At 39.8% G+C, this 26137-nt stretch overlaps 1 non-coding gene across 1 annotated transcript; it reads left to right on the plus strand.

The window, feature by feature from the left end:
- Positions 1–8399: 8399 nt before the first annotated feature.
- LOC114226749 (U6 spliceosomal RNA) lies at positions 8400–8506 on the plus strand. Its single transcript, XR_003612841.1, has one exon. It is a non-coding gene; the product is annotated as a U6 spliceosomal RNA (small nuclear RNA).
- Positions 8507–26137: the final 17631 nt, after the last annotated feature.

The raw sequence follows: 26137 nt of genomic DNA on the forward strand, positions 1-26137 counted from the left end.
TCATTTGCATTTCAACTTCAAGATAGTGTTTGCCTTTCCATTGTGAAACAGAGGAAGGTTCTGAAGACATTTCCAAGGAATTAATAAATTAACTCTAAAAATCCTATTTTACTTTTGCAAAAGCCTAATGGGCCCAGACCTAACAATCCCAGAGTTACACAGTTATCGTATAGATTTAGGATGATCTCATTGCTAATTCGAGCTTTGAAGACAAAAAAGAATCAGGTTCTTAATAATAAACGCTCTGTGCCTGGCCAGTGTGGCTTAGTTGGTTGGGTGCTGTCCCTTGCACCAAAAAGTTGCTGGTTTGATTCCCAGTCAGGGCACATGTCCGGGTTCCTGGCTTGGTCCCTGGTGGAAGGCGTGCAGGAGGCAGCAGATCGATAGTTAGCTCTCACATCAATGTTTCTCTCTCTCCCTTTCCTTTTCTTTCCCTCTTAAAAAAAATTAAAAATATTTTTTTAAAAAAACTCTCTGAATTGATAAACAGCTACAATGAATTCTGGGTACCGTTACCTGAACAACAAAGCCGAGGGGTACTTGGCAGCGGATGATACCTTCCTCCGGAGGGGAGCTGCAGTGACACCTTTCAATATTTAAGCTGTCTCCCTGACTATCATTTCTGTTGCAGACAAGAAAGTGGATTGGATTTAGTCCAATTTGTCTGTCACGTCCATCTCTTAGTATTTGTTCAAAGAGAAGAATGAAAGTCAACAATAAGTCTAATCAGGCCATTTTTCACCAATTAGAAAATTCATTATTTAAAAATCAACATTTGATACTTAGGTAAATACCACATATACCAGAATTAGTTATATGAATATAAAAACTGAATTTGCATTAGACTATAAAATGTTAAAGGTTTATTGTCACCATCATGTTAACTAAATAATTCATGGAAGGCATCTCTTGTAGCCTCTATTATATTAACAACCTGAATGGAATGAAGGCTACTATTTAGAATTTACTAGTATGCATAATAAAATGTGTACAGTTAGTCCCATTAACTAGGTATACATAATGCATTTTCCTTATGACAACCATATACCTCTTATGACATTCAAGGAAATATCCATTTAATAAATTTTAAATAAATGACTCACTTTTTTCTTTGTTTATTGTCATTTGACTGAACCCCACAGTTACATAAGAAGTAAGTTAAAAATGAAGTTTCTGTCAACTCTTTTCCACTAGCAAACACAATGACTCAACTTCCAAATAAAAGCATATCAACATGAAATTGTCCCAAGGGTATATTCTAGGTCATAATCTTTATGTTAATGAATTCCTTACTGAATAGTAAATCACTATTCCTGTAATATATTACCTGTCAGCAGGTAATTACCCATCAAAACCTAAACAGAGGAAAATTGCCCTGTGACACTAGTGACCTCTACAGGTAACGTTAAAGAAAAAAGTACACTGTAATTGGACAAAGATAAGTAATATGATTCACATATTATAGAAGATGGTTAAGTGGTAGTAAGTGGCACAGCTAGGAAACAGGACCCAACACTACAGGGAATAGATAATATTTAGGAAAAGTCACAAAACCAATACATATACTTCAATTCTCAACTTAATGGCATATATTTAATGACCACTCATTTATTTAATATATATGGGTTGCTTACATAATGTATCATTATGGGCTGGGCCTTAAAGAAATATGAAAAATAGCAAACAATTAGCATGAGGAATTTTTAAAAAAGACAATTTATCACATGAATGGTTTAAACTAGTGTAGTTTGGTACTCTAACTGGTGGTAATAAAAAATTTCAGTAGCCACTAATTCAACCTTTTGATATATATAATGGAGTCATTATTTGTGGTACTTATATCGACATTAAAATTCCCCAGCAGCCTATGAGTGGTTTGAGTAGTTTTTATAGCTCCACTATTTTTGTGATTTTTTATATTTTTCAGAAAGGATAGTGAGTTACTTCTCTAAATTTGTGCTTTGAAGTTGTGGTAATAAGTATATTTTTGTCTTTTTATGTTCTCAATCTATGTAAAATGTGAAGCACAAATAGAAAAATGATGATTTTTGTTACTTTTAGAATATAATGATGGAATAGTGGTCAAATATTATCTTTAAAAGAGCTGTCAATATACTCTTAAAATCAATGTTGTCATTCAAAAATACCACTTAACCAAAAGCAAAAATAAAAGCAGAACATCCAATGACTTACCATTTTTATTTCTGTCTTATAGTAGTAAGCAGATCACCAAAAACAGCAATAATATTAAAATGTGCCAAGAGTTCATTTCTCAAAGGAGAAATACTTACTCAATTCTTTTTCTCCTTCTCTCTCTCTCTCTCTCTCTCTCTCTCTCTCTCTCTCTTTCTCTCTTTTCTTCCTTCCTTCCTTCTTTCCTTCCTTTCTTCCTCCCTCCCTCCCTCCCTTCCTCCCTTCTTCCCTTCCTTCCTTCCTTTCCTTCCTTCCTTCCTTCCTTCCTTCCTTCCTTTTCCTTTGTTTTGTTTTTGTTTTTGTTGTTAATCCTCACCCAAGAATATTTTTCCCACTGACTTTTAGAGAGAGTGGGAGGGAGAGAAGGGGAGAGAGAGAAACATGATGTGAGAGAGACACATCAATTGGTTGCCTCCTGCACGTGCCCCCTGGTGGGATGAACCTACAAACCTGATGCATGCCCTGAACCTGAAAACGAACCCACGACCCTTTTGTGTGCCCCTGATGCTCTAAGCACTGAGAACACTGGCCAGGGCGCCTATTCATGTCTTCCATAAACAGTTACTGAAGGCCTAATATGTGCCAGGCAATGCGATATACATTGGGTGCATTGTAGCCAACAAAACAGACATATTTTCTGCCTTCACAGATCTTACAGTCTAGAGGCGACAGCAGTAATGACAGGTAAACAATAAGTAATGAAGGGTGTTAAGCACTCCTAAGGAAATGCACAGTGCAGGAGGCGGGAGGATGACCTGGGGGAAATCTATTCAAATAGTCAGCTAGGAAGGCCTCCACACCTGTCCTAGAAGGAGCAGCCCTGGAAATGCACAGGGAATGGAGTGAGGGAGGAGCCAGGGCGGGAAGGAACTGCTCTTGCTGAGAACCTAGCTGCGGAGTGTGGAGTGTGGTGGGCAGCCGGACCGAGGAGCTGCTTTAGATCGGCAGCATGTTATGAGCCATGATGGGAACTTGAATCTGAAAGGGCAGAGCAGGACAGCACAAAATGTACTGTACCCTCCACCCTGTGTAACTATGTATATAACTCCTTTTTCTTAGAAAACCGCGAGAATGTAACAGAATCTCCCTTAATGTGTCATGGGTTTCAGATTGTAACTAATAGGGCCTTCTTGTGCGGCTATGCACTAATCAATCATAGATGGAGATAATTAGCATGGAGAGATAGAAAAGGAGGATATGATAATAGATAAAAGCTAAGTATTACCATTAGAACTAAGTCAATTATTTCCTCAGGTTTCTGTACATGGACCAGGTCTAGGGATCTTGTCTTTAAAATATAAAGTTGTCATATTCATGCTAAAATGAAAGGTTTATGTAGATTAAATTGAATTCAATATTGATTTTACCGGCTAGACAAATACATTGTCATATTTCAATGGCTTCAGGTGCTTTGCAAATTAAGTAAAATAAAATTATATCCCTATCAACTTTAAAACGGCAGAAAATTTTTTATCAGTCTTTAAAATGACTGGTAGAGAAACAAATCTTCTAAAAGGGAAAGTAAGGGTGATTTTTTCCCCCACAGCCAAGTATAAAACAATGATAAGTTAGTCTGTACATAATGCCAAAACAACTGTTTAAGTCAGTGAGGAAAAATTAGGCAAGCCAGTTGTTTGGCTTAAGGTAGAATTCAAAAACGTAGCTTTTTCTGTGTTTAACACTACATAAGAAGGGGTTGGCCTCATGTAACTACAATTAATTTATTCACTTATATGTAAAATGGATAGAAAAATGCCAACATAATAGGATTTTAGGGAGAGATGAATGGAGAGCTTCTTGCTCAGAATCTGGCATGTGGTAGGCATTTAGTTTATAAACAGAGTTGCAGGCCCATCTAAAGAGAATTTGAATCGTAGCTAGAATTAGGGGTTTAAGGAAGCTATGCTAATTCATTAGCATTTAATTGGTAAACAGAATAATTAATTTCAGGTTATTTTTTTAATTCCATCAAACAAATTATAAACTAGGAAACTGTTCTTCAGTCACAGTTTCTACAGTTTTCTAGTTATAAGAAAGTGAGAATGCTGTAATTAGATTGAGAAAAGACAGTCAGTGAAATTCAAACATAACATTAAGTAATCTGACAATTTTGTTCCTTGCTAAGTTGGGCTCCTTACATGTAAATATATCACCCCAAACGTATTAGGTTTAGGAAAAAAGCATTACATGGAATTCACTTTGCCCTTCAAAAAGATATATTAAAGTCTTCACCTTTAGTACCTGAGAATGTGAACTTATTTAGAAATATAGTCTTTTCAGATGTAATTACTTAATTTAAGATGAGGTCATACTGGAGTGAAATGAACACTTAATACAATATCACTGGTGGCCTTTTAAGGAGGACACGAAGACAGAGAGACTCAGAAAACAACAGAGGTAGAGCCTGGAGTGATGTGTCTACAAGCCAAGGACTGCTGGCAAACACCAGCAGTCAGAAGAAACAAGGAAGGATTCTCCGCTGCAGCTTTCACTAGAAGGATGGCCCTGCTGACTCCTTGATTTCAGACTTCTAGCCACCAGAACTGTAAAAAGAAGTAAATTCCTATTGTTTTAAGCCACTCAGTTTGTGGTACATTGCTAAGGTAACCCTAGGAAACTAATACAAGGGTGTAGTCACAGGGAGACCTAGCTTTCAATCTACCGATTTTGCCTCATCAAAATAAGAGAAGCTAAAGACAAATGGCATGAGAAAATACCAATATCATTTCATCATTAACCTGATTTTGTCTGGCCAACAGCAATTTTGTCTGGCAAAACAACAAAACAAAACAAAAAAGCCAACAGACCAGTACCCCCTACATTAATCGCATCTTCTCTTCTAAGTCATTTATGTCTGATTTAAGTGACAAAGAAATGTTTATCACTGCCAGACCTCAAGAGCCTCCACAGCTGTAGAGAAATTAAGGCCTATTCCATTGACTTGGTGCACCTTTAACAAAAGTGCCATTGTGGTTGAACACTAGAAATCTCTATTGGTGATGATATATGAGACTAAAAGAACACAATCTACAATTATGTCAACATTAAATATTTTTAATAATCATTAAAAAAAAAAAAAAGGAATACAAACTGATGTTTTTTCAGACCCAGGTATGTGAAATTGAGCTTACAGTGCTGTGAGTCAGGAAAACCTTGCTTCTAAGGCTGCAAACTGCATATAACTCTGCGAATGTATTCATATGCATGGTATTAAAATAGCTTATGTGTGCCTAAAATCCTAGGTTATAAAAATAGCATCTGGCTAAAACCTGGATTCTCTCTCTCTCTCTCTATGTGACCATTATAGTTTTCTGTGTTTTTTCTCCTGCACAGTCTTATTTGCCATCAGTCTTAATCCATTTTCAAAAACATAGTAAGGCAGAAAGCCATATGAGGTATTCAACTCTACTCTCTATCATTCACTTCCCTATGCCTCTGTCAGAATTAATAAGTATACACCCAAAGGGAGGGGGGCTAAGCAACTCATTAATCCTCCTGCTCACTGCTTCCAAAATGTGGGAGGCCTCTGAAAACTGCAATGCAAGTGTGTCGCTTGAGTGCCGTGAAAGACCCAGGACATCCCACTGTTCATTATCCTGCTGGATGTGCGTGCTGGGATTCATCCACTCACAGCATTTTCCAAATATTTTTAATTCACGCAGGGTATAGGTTGTCTTTGTTTTCCGAAACTCTTACAAGCCTGATGCCTCCTCATTTACCTCTGTCCTTGAACATGTACAAAATTACTTTCCAGTGCACATGAAAGTGCTTCAAACTCAAAAGGCCGAATCGTGATTGCTGACTGCTTTAGAGTGAATACTGAAGAGGTGATGCTGTGTGGAAACTCCAGCAATTCATTTGAGGGATGTGGAGAGCAACTCCATAGAAATACACATGTGATATTAGGGGTTGAAGGGAACCAAACAAATACAGACTTTGAATGGATCTACATGCTCAGGTTTCTCACTCTCCTTGTCCTTAGAGCTGCAAGTGTGAAATCTTGGGTTTACTCTTCTAATTCTTTTGTTGCGTCCAGTTTGGATGATTTTATTGTTATTCCTCAGGGATTTTCTAACTCAAGAGAAATGATGTGAAAAGTAACATCGGCCTGGACTCGGTAACCTCTACTTTATTTCATTGTTTTGTTTTGTTTTTTTAGTTTGACTTGGCTAAAAGCCATTATTGCTGCTGTTTATTATTTCAAAATACCATTGATACTATGTAATTCATTTCCATGTAAATTTTTCTTTTAGAGAGCTTTGATTTAGAGCAAGCAATGTGTGCATTAGGGAGGAAATATCATATGATTACTTACCCAAAAAACAAGGGAAAAGAGGGCTAAAGAAAGTCTGTCCCATGAGGTTTAAGACTGACAAATTAGCAGCAGAAAACCTTTTGTCTGGAAAGTAAGAAAATGATCCTAAGAACTAAGCACAATATACTTCTCATTTAGTCAAAACCAGCAAAAGAGCTTAATATGTAAAAAATGTCCAAATCTCTATGCTCTTACATAACTAATTAACCTGGAAATTCATCTGACTTGTAAAAAAAGTAAATTGAAAATAAAACTTATAAATGCAACATTTTTATAGATAAAAATAATACTATTGGAGTTTTGCGAAGTAGGATTTTTCTGTTTCATATTTTCAAATATTTATTCTGGTATATTAACTTATTGATAAACTAGTGCAAAGTAATAGCTTATCAATTAGAGAGTATAGATTATCAAAACTCAGGGGATAATAAAAAAATAGCTAGCACTTTCTAAGCACTTACTGTAGTTTGAATACAATGCTAAGCCCTTTATTTAAAAACTAGAGGCCCGGTGCATGGATTTGTGCACTGGTGGGGTCCCTCGGCCTGGCCTGTGCCCTCTTGCAATCCGGAACCCCTTGGGGAATGTCACACTGTGGGCTTCCTTCTGATCCTCGCAGGCCAGGCTAGGGGACCTCTAGTATGCATGTAAGATCTTTGGTTAATCTCTTCCCGCCCTCCCCCCTCCCCCTTCCCTCTGAGATTCATCAGTCTGTCCCATGTTTCCATGCCTGTGTGTTGAGCGTCTGCCCCCTAGTGGTCAGTATGCATCATAGCTACCGGTCAAACGGTTGAATGGTCTAATGGTCGCTTAGGCTTTTATACATATAGATTCCCTCTAATCCCTAAAATAAACCTATCAACTTAATAATATTATTCCATTTAATAGGTGATGAATCTGAAAAATCATAGAGGTTAACTAACTTGCCCAAGAACACATACCTGAAAAGTGGCAGAGTCGGGGTCACTAGAAGATTTGTCTACCCTAAAGTAGGTGTTTTGTCTATTGTGCCCAAGCAGCTATGCTGACCAGATGTTAGAGATGATGCTTTCCTTCATCCATTCTCCTATAGAGTTCTATACCTGTTTTTAGTTAAATCAATAAAGAATATTTGCATAATTATGCCTGCAAATATTGTACTCTCTCAAGCTAACTTTTTCAGTTTGATTTATTTGCACTTAGCGTTTTATCTTTTGGTTTTCATGGTGTTTCTTCTTGCATTTCTTTTTTCTTAAATTTTTTGCCTTTGTCATGTACACTTTTGAAAACTTTATATCAAAAATTCTATCAAATGACATTTTCCCAAAATAATTATTTCCAGTTTTCCTGCTTCAGTTGGGACTAGTTGCTTTCCAGGCTGTTGCCCAGCAGTTATCCTGAAGTTCCTTTCACTGTTCTCCTGGGCTAGATCCACTTCTTCTGGTCCTATCCCTCTTTCATTTTTTTATTTACACTTGACTTTTAGTGTCACTGGAGCTACTTCTTAATGTTTGGTGTAAGAGAAGTGAAATTTCTGAGATTTTACACATGTGGACATTTCTGAATGATAATCTTTACATAAAATAATAAAGTAATTACTAGGCCATTATACTAAAATATCTATATAATAAAAGCATAATATGTTTTTGAACATATGCACCTACAAAACAAATCCTTAATTTAAAACTAATTTGTACTTGAAAATAGTTGCCTCTGACTCATTCTCCTCCATTGGTTCTCTCCTCTGAGTACCACTGCCAAGAGAATAAGAGTAGAAAAAATTTTGGAGCTTATAAAAAACTGTTCAGATGGTAAGTAAGTCAAGGAACTTTGAAAAGCAGAATTAACTTAGAAGGGCTAACCCTGGGGAGACCTGTGATGATTCCAAGTCACCTTATTATAATTCAGGCCAGTGCTCGCTTCGGCAGCACATATACTAAAATTGGAACAACACAGAGAAGATTAGCATGGCCCCTGCGCAAGGATGACACGCAAATTCGTGAAGCGTTCCATATTTTTTTTTGGAAAAATAAAAAATAAAAAAATAATAATTCAGGCCACTTTATTAATGCTATGATATGCTACAGATTAAAAATTCATTTGGGTTAATATGAATTATCCTTTTAAAATGTCAGTTTTTCTTACAGAGTTTAATAAGTGGTATCAGCTTGCCATGCTTTAAAGTAAGGTGACCAGACGTCCCGCTTTTGGCGGGACAGTCCCGGTTTTTAACAATTTGTCCTGCGTCCCGCAGCGTTTTAAAAAAGTCCCGATTTTTGGTGAGAATACATGACAAGCTAGGGAACGGCGGGAGAACGGGAAGGGAATACATGGTTTTCGGCGGCCATGTAGCTATTTAGCCAGGATAAATAATGCACTAAAAATTGTGGAATACACGCTGTCCTTACCAGGAACTAGAGACTGAACGCGTCTTTTCTACGGTAAATAAAGTGTGGACATCAGAAAAATCACAATTAAGTGTTGAGACTTTGAAAGCCATTTTATGTGTGAAATATAATTTAACAAATTCTTGTGAAAAATTTCATGACCTTTTAAACGACAGCAATCTACTAAAAAAAATTCACTCAAATGAGAAAAATGCCAAAGAATAAAATAATACTATACATTTTTTATTTATTATATTTGTAAATTGTACTTATGTTGAAATTTTAAAAATATATTACAAAACTATTTTTGTGTTCTATGAAAATTTTTATTGCTCCATATAGACCAAATTTTTAATCAAGAACACCCCCCCCCACCCCCCCACCCCCCCACCCCCCCCCCCGTCAATGGTGTCCCGCTTTACCAATGTTAAAATCTGGTCACCTTACTTTAAAGTGAATTACCCCTCTTCTTCACCCCCCTTGCTGTTTCTCTAACACCTAGCGGGGATCATCGGCTTTGGTGCCAAGGCATCCAAAATGTGTGTCAAGCTAATATGGCTCCTGAATAAGCACCAGGAGGTGAAATTTGTCAGATAAACCCAAAGGAAATCGTGGAGAGTCTCATAAGGAGATTGGTAGTTGTGATCATGATAAGATCACAGACAGTGGCTAACGGTAAACATGAGGTACACTGGCTGCGATAAAAGGCTGAACTACAGACCTCGCTAAGCCTGGGACATTTCCACATGTTCCAGTGGCCTCCCACTGCACTTAAAATAAAACCAAACTCTTTACCAGGATCTAGAAGGAACTATTGGCGCATTTCTTCAACCTCATCTCCTCTTAGTGAAGCAGGAATTTGGGGGGAACATAGGCAGGCTTAGGGATTTTTTAGAATTGGGGTCCCTGGGAAAATACACAGAGCCACAGACTGGGAGAAGGTACATTTCCATAACACAAGGAAGCCAGGTGCAGTTACATTTCCATAAGACAAGGAGGCAGCAACAGGTATATTTCCATGACAAGGGAACTGGAAGTAGCCAAGAAAGGTCATATTTACAAAATAAAGAGAAGGAAGCCCTTCCTCATCCAGAAGGAGCAGAAGAAAGCCCAAAGGGAATAGGAAAACAATAAGGGAGGAGGGGGGAGAACCTCACATGTGAGGTTCAACCTTTGAGCCCAGGAGTTACTATGGTAACCAGTCTAAGGGAATAAGGACCAATCAGAGGGGATATCAAGGCATCAGGATCTGCAGCCTTTATAAGCCACTGGGAAGAGGAACCCAGTGGGACCCTCTCCCCCTCCCTACATGGGAGCCTGTACTTGTTCTTCAATAAATCTTCACCTTTGCTATACCACCTTCTGTCCATGGATACATTCTTTGATTCCAGCAGACAAAGAATCCGGTTCCAGTCCAAAAATTCGGTATCATTACTACTTTCTTCTCAACTCACTAAATTTCAGCCACATTGGCATTCTACCTATTCCTTGAACATGCTAAGCTTGTTTCTGCCTTAAGCCTTTGCACTCCGTGTTCCCTCTGACAGTAATGCCCATCCCCAGATCACCTGGTGTCTTTTTCATGTCATTCCTGCTCCAGTTCAGATGGCACCTCTTCGAAAAGGCCTTCCAATTAAAAATAGAAACTCCCTTTTCACCAGCAGCCCTTCCTGCATTCTCTATCTCTTCGCTTTGTTTATCTTACCAACACTTAACACTTTCTGAAATTATCTTGTTTATCTATGTCTTGTTACCTGACTTTGCCTTGAGTCTATACATGCTTAAAAGCAGGGACTCTGTCTTGTTAACTTTGTGTCCTCCATTACTAAAACCATGCCTAGCCTTAGGTAGGTATTCACTAAATGTTTTAGATGAATAACTAAATTGCTGAATTGCAGATAATGGTATAGGAATTAAGACAGAACCTCATTCAGCTTGCTGGTCTGAGAGGGTGGAAGAAGTAGGAGACAGGAAAAGTTATGACGTAGTAAACGGTATGATCAGGATGGAATAAAAGCTCAAATTTTCTATTCTGTGACATGGGCAAGGTACCAATTCATGTTGTATGTCAGTTTTCTAGCTGTAAAATGAAGATAACTATTTTGTATATCCAGTTGAAAAATTTAGTTAGGTGAAATAATAAATATATAAATGTATGCATGAAGAATAAGGTGCAGAAAAGGTGCTCAATTTATACTAGCCATTCTTACCATCAATATTGGACTGTTAACATAAAAAAAAAATGAAATGTGTAAAGAATTTTATTTAGTTTATTTGAGCCAAACTGTCGACATATGCCAGGAAGCAGAACCTCAACTAATTGAGATAATGCTCCAAAGAATGGCGAGTTACATTTGTATTTATACATTGCAATCAAAGGAGGGACATAGGTGGATTACATGAAATTCATTGGTGATAGATTAAGGAGGTGGGATAAAGCAAAGCCGGGAAAACCCCTGGGATTGGATAAAAAGTGAAATGATGGACACATACTTAGGTGGGTGTAGGAACAATTAACATGATAATGAAGGAATTTGTGGTATCTGTCCTGGCGCCTACCACATTTGGTTGTGCCCCAGGGGCTCCAGAAAAAGGGAAGTTACAAGTTACCCAGACATTTCAAGGGTATGTTATCATAGGTTAAAGTGACGAGACATCCCACTTTTTAACAATTTGTCCCGCGTCCCGCGGCGTTTTAAAAAAGTCCCGATTTTTTGAAAGAATGCACAACAAGCTAGGGAACAGCGGGAGAACAGGAAGGGAATATACGGTTTTCGGCGGCCATGTGGCTATTTAGCCAGGATATGAGTTTTATATTATTTTTGTTAATTTTATAATGTTAAACTTTAATAATAACAAATAATTGTTGAGAACTGATTATCGAGAACTGCTTATCAAAGTTCGCATTCTTAAAAAAAAAAAAAAAAAAAAAAAAGTTCGCATTCTTGATCAGTTAGAATTCGACCACCATTGTTTGGACTTAATGAACAATGGCATTTTTTGGGATTGGCAACGACGAAAACATTTTGTAACTGTCTCTCAGACGATACACATCGTACTGCGTGCTAGTAAGCTAGTTAAACAAGTGATGTCATTACAAATCAGCTATTCAGATAATTTAGGTAAGTAATTTATTTATTTATTTCATAAATACATAAATTTTCTTGAATTTAGCAGACAGTACTTGCATTATTTATATTTTATAGTGGCAGCAAAAAGTCTAGCGCCGGCCTTGAAAGTGACACAACTTACGTTACGGCAAATTCAGAGGAAAAATAATACAAATTAGTATTGTTATTATTTAGAAAGGAATATAGGATTAAAATAATTTTTAAAATATAGTTACTTTATAATAATCAAATTAATTTAATTTATAAACTAACAATAAAATATGTTCATGTAATTATGTACCTACTTTGTTTTTAAGCAATATGTATATAATAATTTATAATATAATTTTAAATTATTTTTTTAGATTTTTAACATAATGAGTAAGAAAAGAGGATGCAAATTCAACGATGATCTAAGAAGTGAATTTCCTTTTATTAAAAAAACCAAAAGCGATTACAATATAGACCAAATTTTTAAACAAGAACCACCCCCCCACCTCCCGCCCGGGTCGAAACCGGTTTGGCTCAGTGGATAGAGCGTCGGCCTGCGGACTCAAGGGTCCCAGGTTCTATTCCGGTCAAGGGCATGTACCTTGGTTGCGGGCATATCCCCAGTAGGGGGTGTGCAGGAGGCAGCTGATCCATGTTTCTCTCTCATCGATGTTTCTAACTCTCTATCCCTCTCTCTTCCTCTCTGTAAAAAATCAATAAAATATATTTAAAAAAAGAAAAAGAACACACACTACTGCGTCCCCCCCGCCCCCCCCTCCCGGCCCCAGTCAATGGTGTCCCGCTTTACCAATGTTAAAATCTGGTCACCTTATCATAGGTGCAAAAAGACAGATAGGCTCAGTTAAGGTAAAGGTTGACCTTGTCAGTGAAGATACTGGCTTAGGATGTAACTGCCCACCATAACTGCGTTTAAAGTTTAATTTCAGACCATCCTTTGTGATTACTTTAGGTCTCTGAGTTTGCAAGATCACCATGCAGGCCACCCCTGAACTTGTCTGGTCAGCATGTGGCCCCTTTCATCCAAAGGACCAAACGAATTTTTGCATTTTAAGATTAATGTATTGACATTGAGGACAGAAAGCTTAGAAATACCCTATTCAATTTTCTTACTTTTATAAAATATACCTTTTTATTTAATTTATTACATGTTTATAAAGGTAACAGTAACTTCAGTGTATTTTGCGTATTAAATAAAATATGCATATAGACTTCATTTTCACATGCAGCCAAATAATAAATTGGACCATAAAGTATGAATACTGTACTTAGCAATGAAATAGTACTATACATGAATGGAAGAGACATAATGGCTGGTCATAAAATATGATTAACCTAGTTGTAACAAAAGGCCTTAGTACCTCACAAGTGGTGAACTCATTAGTGGGTTATAGGGGTTCCACATGAGTGAAGAAATCATGTATAATGGCTGCTCATTACATACCCTATTTATTCGTAGGGTGCCTTTTTTAAAGCTTGCGTTTTACATTAAGTTTAAGCAAAAGAGAAAAAGCATGAAATAAGAATATACCAATTCTATCTAAAAGCAGTATTGTTATAGGAAGTTGGTCTGTATTAATCAAAAGAAACTTAGCCCTTAATGATAAATGAGTTTGATGGGTATTTCATGTATGACCAAGCCATTTAACATTGCTTTCAAATCAAGATGTTTATGAAGCAGAACCTTTTGATGGGCTATTTCTGTTTTCTCTTTCCTTTTATTATTACTATTACTGCTTCTGTAGCCCCTGTTCCACCACCACCTCTGTGACTTTGGGTAGTATAATGAGCCATGCTGGGCCTCGGTTTCCACGTTTATAATATGAAAGAAGAACACCAAGGTTGCCTACCTTTTAACTCAAAACAAGACAATAATGTGAATGCTGAAAGTACTTTCAAGTGCCATACGCACACAATGTGCTATTACAGAGAACTTAGTGCAGTGCCTTTTGCATAATGAGAGATCAATAAACATTAATTGAGTGAACAGAACCACTGTAATAACTGGCTCAGCCTTCTTATACAGACTAGTCGGGCAAGCACCTGACTCACCTCTCTTACGTGTTTTCTCTCTGTAATGATAGTGCCAGGAGCTAGAGACAGGAAACTTACACATGCTTACCTATTTCCTCCATAAAATATTTTGAGGATGAAAATTCAGCTATACTGGTATTTCACCAATGCTAAGGTTCTTTTGGTGCACAGTAGCAAATGTTTTAAATTTTTCTTCACTTGAAAACTTTGTACACGTTAACCTTATTTTCAATGGGAATGAGTAACTTAATAGATTTTTAAAATGTACTGTAACATTTTAATATGCTATGGTATTTGCTAAAAATGTTCATATTTGGATAAAACTTTGTGCTTACACTGTTAAACATGGTGTTCTCAGTAAGCTATGTATTCACATTTTCAGGTTTGATTTTTTGGACTCTGTTAAAATAATCACAAGAATGATATCTGGTAGTTTATGATGCAAGGGCACAAGTAATAGACTTAGATAATTAAATTAGCTATCAATTTCTTTTTAGCCAATAAATTAGAGTACAATAGACTACCCATATGATTAATTCAACCAAAGTATTTTACTGTTTCTCAAGAACAAAATTTCACCTTGAAGCATCCAGTTATTGCAAATGCTTCCTTTAATTTGCCATTTTGTTCAATGGATCACTCCTCCACTTATCTGTTCAACAATTTTTCGAGTGTGTGACAGGCAACGCATTAGGTTCCGGAGAGCAGAAATAGTTAAAAGTGGTCCTTATGCTGGAAAGTGTCACAATCTCACAGGCAGTGCTAATTGGGGGAGGGGGGGGGGAGGATGCATCTAATTAACGTAGGCAAAAGGACTGTGAAAATTAATTTCCAAAGAAACTGAAACAGGAATTTTGGGGGTTAAAAAGACAGGTTTTAAGAAATTTTAGAAATTAAGAAGATCAAGCACAGGGCTGAAGAGCAGCAGAAGGTATATTTCCATAGAATAGGGGAGCTGAAAAGCTGCAACACATACATTTCCACAGAATGAGGGAGCTGGGAACAGCAAAAGGTCTATATTTACAAAATAAAGAGACGGAAGCCCTTCCTCCAGAAAGAGAGGAAGAAAGCCCAAAGGGAATTGAAAAAACAAAAAGGAAGGAGAGGGAGAATCTGAGCTCAGGAGTTACTATAGTAACCAGTCCAAGGGAATAGTGACCAATCTGCAGCCTTTATAAGCCTTAGGGAAAAGGAACTCAGTGGGGCTCTTTCCCCCTCCCCACATGGGAGTCTGTACTTGTTCTTTAATAAACTTCCACCTTTGCTATACTATCTTCTGTTCGTGGATTCATCCTGAGACTCCGGCAGACAAAGAATCCAAGTTCCAGTCCAAAAATTCTGCATCATAACCAAAATCAAAATATCTGCTTCCCCTTGGGCTGCTAGCTTAACTCTACAATGGCGTTTGAAGATGCTTCATTGTATATAGTTATTTAGTAAAGGCAATATAGGGTAAAGTTTGAGAGCATGAACCCTGCAGCCAGACATGTGAATTTCAATACTAAGTCTGATACTTACGAATTGTGTGACCTTGATCTCGTTACTTCATCTCCTTAGGTCTCAGTTTTCTCATCTGTAAAATGAGAATAATATCAGTACTCACCTCACAGATTGCAAGGTTTAGCAGCAAAACACTTAGAATGATTCCTGATGTAGTGTAAGAAGTTATAATTATTATCAGCAGAATAAAATATTTATTTAAACTAACCATGATGAATATAATTAAAATGTTTCTAATGTAATAGATGATAATTGTATATATTATATAGATATCTATATGCTATACAATAAAAACCTAATATGCAAATTGTCCCCTTGACCGGGAATTTGACCAGGAGTTCGACCGCTCACTATGATGTGCGCTGACCACAAGGGGTTGACGCAGAACATGGCAGGTGTCAGTGATGTAACGTTGGCAGTGGGTGACAGTGGAGGCACTGCTGGCCCCAATGAGAGCAGGACCACGGCAGGATGGTGGAGCAGGTGAACAGGTGGCGCCAGGCCAAGGTGGGTGCAAGCAGGGCCTGATGACTCAGGCAGAGGGATGTACATGGGGATCCAGGGGCCCAGGTGCTGCCCAGGACCCAGAGGTCAGCTGGGACCTGCCCTTCCATGCCAGACACTCGCGCTTCGATCGCTGGCCAGGCCTAGGGACCGTGCACGAGTTTCATGCACCACACCTCTAGTGTGTATATAGATAACAAGTGAAGCAATGTCTTGTTATTAGTAAACTGAAGATTACTACTCTCTTTTGTCATTCTACCCAAAATTTAAACTTTACATGTTATAAAAAATATGGGTTGAAAAATTGTATTGATTTAAACTGGTATGCCTTCATAATCAATGTTGTACTCCAACACTGAGGATACAGACAAAAAAAGCTGTAAATTAAGTACAATAATGCCTAGCCATAACATTTATATTTTTAATAACTTGATTCTATAAGATTTATTATCTAGTATTGCAATACTTAGATCTGTTTATAGAACTTAAAAAAATAAGTTCTGCAGTTCTACATCTAATTTAGACATTAAAATTCTTAAGGTTTTAGAAAACCTCAGAGAAATTTAACAACTTCTTTTGTTGAAATAAAATAACAAATCTCCCATTATTTGCGTCAGGAAATGTTTTAATTTTAATAGAATTGTTTTTTTCTCTTTGAGTGGAACAAAATAAACTGATTGGATAATTTCTCAACCCTGATATATACAGAAATAATTCTTGATACATGCTTAGGCCTCAGAAGAGAAAAAGCGGGCACCCCTGGCAACTAATGGTGGTGGTAACAGGACAAATCTAAATAGAAGAACATACAGGCTAGAGAAAAGTTCAAAAGGAAAGCATCCAATTTTCTTCTCACTGAAAACCTAATCAAGTGTTGTATTTTGTTTTAGTAAGAAAGATTGTTCTTATAAACTTTTATTTTCTGCTTATATAATTTTATTTCCATAGAATTTATAAAAATATTACTTATTAAAGTGGCATAACTTCTTGCAGTTTTTCAAAGATAATAGTACATATTCTCTATTGTTATACTCAGCTATAATATTTCCTGCTATATAATTTTCCTTTGGAAGACTAGATCCCAGTTTAGTTTATCATCTCATGAGTGGACATTTGAGTTGTTTCTAGTTTTTGTTTGTTTGTTTGTTTGTTTATTGAGCAATTTGTAACTTTCATACTTAATTTTTTATAACCACAACAAGAAATAGTGTTTGTCCCAGTGTTTGACCCCACTTCTAGGAATATATCCTAAGAAAGCAGAAATACCAATCAGAAATAATATATTCACCCCTATGTTCATAGCAGCACAATGCATAATAACTAAGATTTGGAAACAGCCCAAGTGCCCATTAGCAGATGAGTGGGTAAAAAAGCTGTGGTATAAGAGCACAAATGGTGGCAGAGTAAGTGGAAGCTACAGTGACATGCTTCCGGGACCAAACTGAAATTACAACAAAAATACCAAAAAAAAAATAAATAATAAATCCTGAATAATAAACTGAATATCAGAAAGAGAGAACCCTGAAAACAAAGGATGGAAAGTGGAGACAGAACAGAGACTGGTAGGAAGTGTGAAGGCGTGAAAGGGATGGCCAGGTTCCCACAGACAGCAGCTGAAGTTCTGGAGGGATATCTTCACTGTGGGGGGGTTCCAACTGAGAACTCTGGGGTCTAAACCCCAAGCTGGGCACCATAGGTCAGAGCACGAGACCTGAGAAAGGTACCCACACAACATCTGGCTGTGAAAAGCAGCAGGATTGCTGTCTGCCAGGAAGAGATGCCTGGAAATGAAGGTGCCTTCATAAAGGCACAAACTTTCATGTGCAACCACTCACTTTCGGCTCTGGTAGAGGGAGGGCAGACTGATCTGGAGCTGTGTGACAGAAGCCAGGTTTGGGAGCTCTATGGTTAGAGCTCGGAAGGCAGACACCCCAATTTTCTGTGCTGAGTCATTCCTGCATGTTGCAGAGGACATCTTTCTCCAATAGTTCTCTAGGCAATTTTTCCTGGGCAAAAGGCAGTGGCCTCATCCTATTGGAAAACCCCTTGCCGAAACCTGTGGAGTTTCTGAGGCCCATTAAGAGACTGAGAATAACAATCAGCCTGCCGGCAGAAGCAATTGCCCCACCCTGTTTGAAAACATCTGTCCCCACCCTGGAGTCAAAAGCCTGAGGCTAATCAAGACTGAATAAAATCAGACTGAAAGCAGAGGTAGGTCTCTGGAGGCTTTGGGTCTTTGCCTGATTTAATGTAGGGCCCAGATCTAGGAAAAGCAGACCTTGATGCATATTTTGGTCCTTTCTAAAGGCAATCAGCCTCAACAGAGGGTGTCACAAGCTGTGACAATGTCTGACACTTTCTTGCAATAGAGATTGGGAGGCATAGCATATCTACCTAATAAGAGACACAAACCAAAACAGGCAGCCAAAATGAGAAGACAAAAAAACAACCCCAAAATGAAAGAACCAGAGAATTTTCCAGAAGAAGAGCTAAATGAAATGGACATAAGAAATTTATCAGACATAGAGTTCAGAATAATGATGTCAAAAATGCTCAACAGCATGAGAAAAGATGTAGTAACTATAAAGAATGGCATAGCAAAAATAAAGAACACAGTTGAAGGAATATACACAGATTAGGGGAAGTCAAGGATCAGATCAGTGAATTAGAAGACAGGGTAGAAAAAAAAAATCACTCAATCAGAGAATAACAACAAAAAACAACTTAAAAAAACAAGAAGAAGACATCTTAAGGAAGCTGTGGGACAACATGAAACATAGCAATATTCTCATCATAGGGAACCCAGAAAGGGAGGAAAGTGAGCAAGAGATAGAGAACATGTTTGGAGAAATAATGGCAGAAAAATTCTCTAACCTGGTGAAGGAAAAAGTCACACAAGTTCATGAGGGACAGAGAATCCTAAGCAAGGAGAACCTAAACAGGCCCATGCCCAGACACATCATAATTAAGATGCCAAAACTTAAAAACAAAGAGAGAATTTTAAAGGCAACAAGAGAAAAGCAATTTTTTCCTACAAAGGAGCTCCCATAAGGTTGTCAGTCAATTTCTCATCAGAAGCTCTACAGGCCAGAAGGAAATGGCATGAAGTATTCAAGGATCTGAAACCAAGATTACTATATCCAGCAGGGCTAAAATTTAAAATAGATGGTGAAATTGAGCTTCCCAGACCAAAAAAAAAAAAAAAAGGATAAAGGAGTTTGTCACCACCAAACCAGTACTGCAAGAATTCCTAAAGGGAATGCTGTAATGAGAAGAAATAGAGTGAAAAATATAAGCATTCATAATTAAAATGGAAATAAATAAGAACCTATCTATAATAAACTTAAATGTAAATGGATTAAATGCTAAAATAAAAAAACACAAGATAGTTTAATGGATAAGAAAACATGACCCAAATACATGCTGTCTACAAGAGACCCACCTCAGAACAAAAGACACACAGGAGAGTGAAAGGATGGAAAAAATTTTTCCATGCAAACGAAAAAACAAAAAAAAAAACCACTGGGGTTGCAATACTCATATCTGACAAAATAAACTTCAAAATGAAGGCCATCACAGGAGACTATTGTCACTACATAATACTAAAGGGATCTATCCAACAAGAGGATATAACCCTGGTAAACATATATGCACCCAAAATAGGAACACATAAATATATAAAAAACATCTTGAGTACTTTAAGGGAGAGATCAACAGCAATGAAGTCATAGTAGAGGACTTTAACTCTCAGCTGATTTCACTGGATAGATCTTCCATATAAAAAAATTAACAAGGAAACACTGACTCTAAAAGACACACTGGATCAGATGGATTTAATAGATATTTAAACAACACTAGAGGCCCGGCGCATGAAATTTGTGTGTGGGTATGGTCCCTAGGCCTGGCCTGCGATCAGGGCCATCTTACCCCGCTGCCCCCAGCCAGCCCTGCCCCCTGCCGCCACCCACCCCCAGTTCCCCGTTCACCATCTGGTGATGGGTGCCTGACAGCCAGGGAAAGGGACCGAGAGGTCGGCTGTTCCCGCCTACTTGTTGGCCCCGCCCCTGCCTCGGGTGGCCATCAGGTGATCAGAGCCTGCCAGCCGGGCAAAGGGACTAAGAGGTGGTCAGTGCACCTCATAGTGACTGGTCCAGTGGTCATTCTGGTCGTTCTGCCATTAGATCAATTTGCATATTACTCTTTTATTATATAGGATAGAGGCCTGGTGCACGGGTGGCGGCTGGCTGGCCTGCCCTAAAGGGGACCCCGGGTTGGGGTAGGGGTCCCCACTGGAGGGCGGGGCCCACCTGGGCAAGGGGCTGCAAGTGGTTTGCAGGCCAGCCACGCCCCCGATTAGGGTGGGGTCCTTGCTGGGGGGCAGGGCCAACCTAGGCTTGGGACCACCGAAGATTTGCAGGTTGGCCATGCCCCCAATTGGGATGAGGGTCCCTGCTGGGGGGTGGGGCCAGCCTGGGTAAAGGGCTGCAGGCAGTTTGCAGGCCTGCTACGCCCCCGGCTTTGTTAGGAAGGACATCCGGAATGACATCCAGAAGATGTGTGGTCTATCCAGTCTAATTAGCATATTACCCTTTTATTAGTATAGATTATAATAATAGGAGCAGCAGGGATGGGGTGCAGGGACTGTCCTTGCACCCCATCCCTGCTGCTCCTATTATACTTCTCCAGGGGTAGTGTCAAGTTATTAGATCACCGTGATCTTCACCCCCGCATCGGTATCAGCCTGGTAGAAGAAGGGGGTGCAGGGGGTTTTGCTCAAGCCTGGGTACTTCTGGGGGCTCTGCAGCTCACAACGCAGCTACATGATCTGCTGTACGGTGGAGTTCTCAAACGCAGCAGATCCCAGCTCCACACTGTCAGTGAGGCTCACCTGGTAAAGATCACCCTGGCTATGAGCAGTTCCAGTTGCCTGGGGGGTCTGGGGGGTGTCGTGGGCTCCCCAGCAGGATTCTGGGCAGCCCCCAGGAACCTGCCATACCATTCATTACGCTCACCAATCAGGACCGCATCAGCCCCTGCAGCTCCAGTAGCTTCACCTTTATTTCCCCCTTGTCCTTAGCCAGCTGGCTGATACATGGAAATTATGTTTTTTAGTTTCTCTTTCTGAGAGTTCATTATTGGTATATAAAAGTGCCATCAATTTCTGAATATTAATTTTATATCCTGCTACTTTGCCAAATCCATTTATTAAAAGTAGTAATTTTTCTGGTGGAGTTTTTAGCCAATATGTCTCTTAGGATAAGGGAAACAAAGAGGGGAAATAAACAAATGGGACTACATTAAAATAAAAAGCTCTGCACAGCAAAAGAAACAATCAGCAAAATGAAAAGGAATCCCACCATAAGGGAGAACATATTTACCAATGATACATCTGATAAAGGGTTAATTTCCAAAATATATGAAGTACTCCTACACCTTAACAAAAGGAAGACAAACAATCCAATTGAAAATGGGTAAAGGAACTAAATAGACACTTCTCCAAAGAGGACATACGGAAGGCCAAGAGACATATGAAAAAAATATGCTCAAAGTGACTAATCATCAGAGAGATGCAAATTGAAAGGACAGTGAGGTATTATCTCACATCTGCCAGAATGGCTACCATTAACAAATCAACAAAGGACAAATCTTGTGGAGAATGTGGAGCAAAGGGAACTTTAGTGCAGATGTTGAGAATGCAGACTGGTGCAGCCACTATGGAAAACAGTATGGAGTTCCCTCAAAAAGTGAAAAATGGAACTGCCATTGACCAGTGATCCCACTTCTAGGCATAAATCCTAAGAAGCCTGAAACACCAATCAGAAAGAATATCTGCACCCCTGTGTTCATAGCAGTGTAATTTATAATAGTTAAGATCTGGAAACAGCCCAATTGCCCATCAGTAGATGAGTGGATAAAAAAGCTCTGGTACATTTACACCTTGGATACTATGAAGCTGTAAAAACAGGTCGCATGTTCCTATAAAAAAGAAGGATCTCTTACCCTTTGAGACAGCATGGAGGGACCTGGAGAGTATTATGGTAAGCAACACAAGCTAGTCAGAGAAAGACAAGTTTCACATGATCTCACTTATATATGGAATCTAATGAACAAAATAAATTGGTGAACAAATTAGATCAAGAGATAGACTCATGGAACAGACTGACAAATCTCAGAGGGAAGGGAAGGGGACAGAAGGCGAGAAGGGATTAACCAAAAAACTTATATGCATAAGTGCATAACTCATAGACACGGACAATAGTGTGGTTAAAGCCTGGGATGGGGGAAGGGTTGGAGACGGGGGGGAGGGGGTAAGCTGGGGGGAAGGGGAATATCTGTAGTACTTTCAACAATAAAGATAAATGTATAAACAAATAAGAAAATAAATAAATACATAAATAAATAAATAGCTGCTTTTTCAAGAAAAGTATCATTAGTGTTTTAATTAGTATTAACTATATAATGGTAGGCAATTTTGTTTCTTTTCTGCTTACCCATCAACAATATGTAAATAATGTATTTGAAAATTTACTAGGTTATACATCTCATAGGAATACATAAAACAAATTATCAAAATCTATTTACAGGAATCTGAACCTCTGCAAGGGAAACATATACAGAGGTGTATCTAGCAACTAGGACTTTGTGTCAAGGAAGTAGCGGGAGTTGTGAGAGGCATACAGATGGGTCAGGAGGAGAACCTCACCACAGGAAACCAAAGCAACTAAAGTGTCTATTCTGTTCAGGGCTATAAAAGCCAAGAGCACATAGCTGAAGAAATTCCAGAGATACCAACTCTGGAAAGATTTTTGAATTTCAGATTATGGATATTACATCTATATATGCTGGGTTGAAGTCGTCGGTGGGTTATTTTCCCTTTATGAAGTTTGGTCGCATGTTCCTGATCCATGTATGTAGAATGTGACCCATAGGTGTGGATTAACTAAACCGTAAGACTCGTCTGTCCTTAATTCCATGGGAAAGTGCCTGTGTGTTAGCTTTTCTACGCTGAAGAGAAAGTTGGCTGAGTGCCATATAAGGCAGCAGTGTCTTAATGAGGGTGAATGTCAGCACTCAGAGGACAAGCTTATTTATCTTTATTACACAACATCTTTAACTGGGAGCCTTGTAAAAAGCCAATTACAGGCAGGGCCAAGATTCTATCTATGCATCTTCAGTAGATAGCTCAAATGCCCTACCAGAATGAGAATTGAATGCGTAGCTGGAAGAAATAACCAATAATTGGGGAGGGGGAGAAATGGGAAAAAACTCCCAAATAAAGAAAAAAACAGTCACAGTAATTTCCCTCAGGATGAAAATGTGTAACATAAGCTCTGCATTAAATAAGAAATCTCAGAGCAGGTGAAACTAGGAAAGAACCTAAGCCATTGGGAATAATGTCACTTGTATTTTGGGAGAGCTCAAATAAAAAGTTACTGAGTCCTTTTCAAACCAACTAGATAAATGGTGTGCTATTTTTCAAAAAGAGCTTGCTTCTAGGAAAAAGGAATTAGGCTTGTTTTCCTATTTCACATTCAATTATAGTAGTAAATTTGATAACTAATCAATTCAGGTGCATATGGTGAAAAGAAACGTCCTTGTCCTGCAGCAAAAATGAATTCCAATTTATATTGGACGAATGAAATCGCTGAAGCAACGCATGTTGATCATTCCCAAACATTACAATGCTCTTTTTAGCTTCTTCTGAAAATGACTGTCCTGTCTATATTTAGCCTTACCAAGGATATAATTTGCTTGCATTTAAACTAAGCAATGCCCAGCTGGCATGGTTCAGTGGTTGAGTGTTGACCTATGAACCACAAAGTCATGGTTCAAGTGCCAGTCAGGGCACATGCCCAGGTTGCCAGCTTGATCCCCAGTGTGGGGCTTCTGCCTGCCAGCCTGATCACCCCCTAACCACTCCCCTGCCAGCCTGATTGATGCCTAACTGCTCCCCTGCCAGCCTGATTGCCCCTAACTGCCCTCCCCTGCAGGCCTGGTCACCCCTAACTGCTCTCCCTGCAAGCCTGGTCACCCCTAACTGCCCACTCCTGCAGGCCTGGTCCCCCCCGCAATTGCCCTTCCCTGCAGGCCCGGTTGCCCCCAACTTCCCTCCTCTGCTGGCCTGGTCACCCCTAACTGCCCTCCCCTGCTGGCCTGATTCCTCCCAACTGCCCTCCCCTTCTGGCCATCTTGTGGCAGCCATCTTGTGTCCACATGGGGGCAGGATCTTTGACCACATAGGGGCAGCCATTTTGTGTGTTGGAGTGATGGTCAATTTGTATACTACTCTTTTATTAGATAGATCACAGGCCTGGTACACGGGTGGGAGCCAGCTGGTTTGCCCTGAAGGGTGTCCCGGATCAGGGTGGAGGTTCCCTTGGAGCATGGAGTAGCCTGGGCAAGGAGCCTGTGGTGGTTTGCAGGCCGGCCACGCCCCCCCAGCGACCCAAGCAGAGGCCCTGGTATCTGAGATTTATTTATCTTCTATAATTGAAACTTTGTAGCCTTGAGTGGAGTCCACGGCTGGCCAGGGTGTTGCAGAAGCTTGGCTTCCTCTATCGACAGGGAAACCCAAGACTTCTGCTCACTCCATGGTCATAGCCATCTTGGTTGGGTTAATTTGCATACTCTCTCCTGATTGGCTGATGGGTGTGGCTTGTGGGTGCAGTGGAGGTATGGTCAATTTGCATATCGTTCTTTTACTATATAGGACTAGAGGCCCAGTGCACAAATTCATGCACAGGTGGGGTCCAGTGAGTCCGCCACGATGGGGGCTGATAGGGGCTGGCCCAGCGGGGGGTGGGGACACAGGAGGTTGGCCACTGGCCCCACCCCCCATTAGGGCCCATCAAGGCCCAGCTGACTGGGGGAGGGGAGGATGGGCCGTGGGTGGGAGGGTGGCCACAGGTGGTTGGCCAGCCAGCCCTGCCCCCGGGGGGCTACCGGGGGTGTGGCAGACCAGGGGGAGGGGCCAGTGTGGTTGGCCTGCAGGCCCCGTCCCTGATCACAGGGGCTGATCGAGAGCCAGCTCAGGGGAGAGGTCATGGGAGATTGGGGGTGCCTATCAGGCCGGTTGGCTGCCACAGTGCACATCATAGTGACCGGTCGTTCTGGTCATTCCAGTCGTTCCAGTTGTTCCATCATTCTAGTCACTTGGCTTTATATATATATAGACTAGAGGCCCAGTGCACAAAATTCATGCACGAGGGAAGTCTCTCAGCCTCGGCCTGCACCCTCGGGGAATGTCCGACTGCTGGTTTAGGCCCGATCCCAGGTTTTATTATATAGGATATTTTATGTATATCTCCTTACACATACTTATCTTAACAGCTAACAAAATTAGTTTTATAAATTAAACATTTTAAATAAAAAAGTCCCTCTTGCAATCCAGGATGCTGCATGCACCAGTGACCATACTTTTCATACAGGTGAAAGGCATCTTGCTGTTGTATGGGCAGCTACATTTTTTTGCCCTGATCATAACATGACCATTCTGAGACAGTAGTACCATTTTCTCCATCTTATGGGTGGAAAAACTGAAGCAGAGAGAAGTTAAATAATTGGCTTTGTGACAGTTATAAGTGTCAGAATCAGGGCTGACCACAAAATGTGCAAACCAGAGTCCATGCATGTCATCGCTGCATCATCCTGTTTTTTCAATGTTAGAGTAGCCTTGCCAGGTTTTAATTTTTAAATCTAAGAGACTGTTCCCAATATATAGGGTAGGGTCTCTAGGCCTGGCCGGCGATCAGGGCCAATCTGTGGGGTGGCCAGCAGGTGGGACGATCAGGGCAACCAGCAGGTGAGGGCCCCACTGGCACCCGCCTTGGCTGGTGGCCTGGTACCGCCTGCTGGCCAGCCCCCCCACCCCCATCACTGCTGCCAGTTGCCTCCCTCTTGGGAAGCAGAGGCTCAACCTGGAGCTGCCCCCAACTGGGGACAACTCCTGCATTGAGCGTCTTCCCCCTGGTGGTCAGTGTGCATCCTAGCAACTAGTCGTTCCACTGGTAGTTCCACCATTTGGTCAATTTGCATATTAGGGTTTTATTATATAGGATATTTTATGTATATATCCTTACACACACTTAACAGCTAACAAAATGAGT

This window comes from Eptesicus fuscus, chromosome 14, assembly GCF_027574615.1.
Source record: "Eptesicus fuscus isolate TK198812 chromosome 14, DD_ASM_mEF_20220401, whole genome shotgun sequence".
NCBI classification, from domain to species: domain Eukaryota; kingdom Metazoa; phylum Chordata; class Mammalia; order Chiroptera; family Vespertilionidae; genus Eptesicus; species Eptesicus fuscus.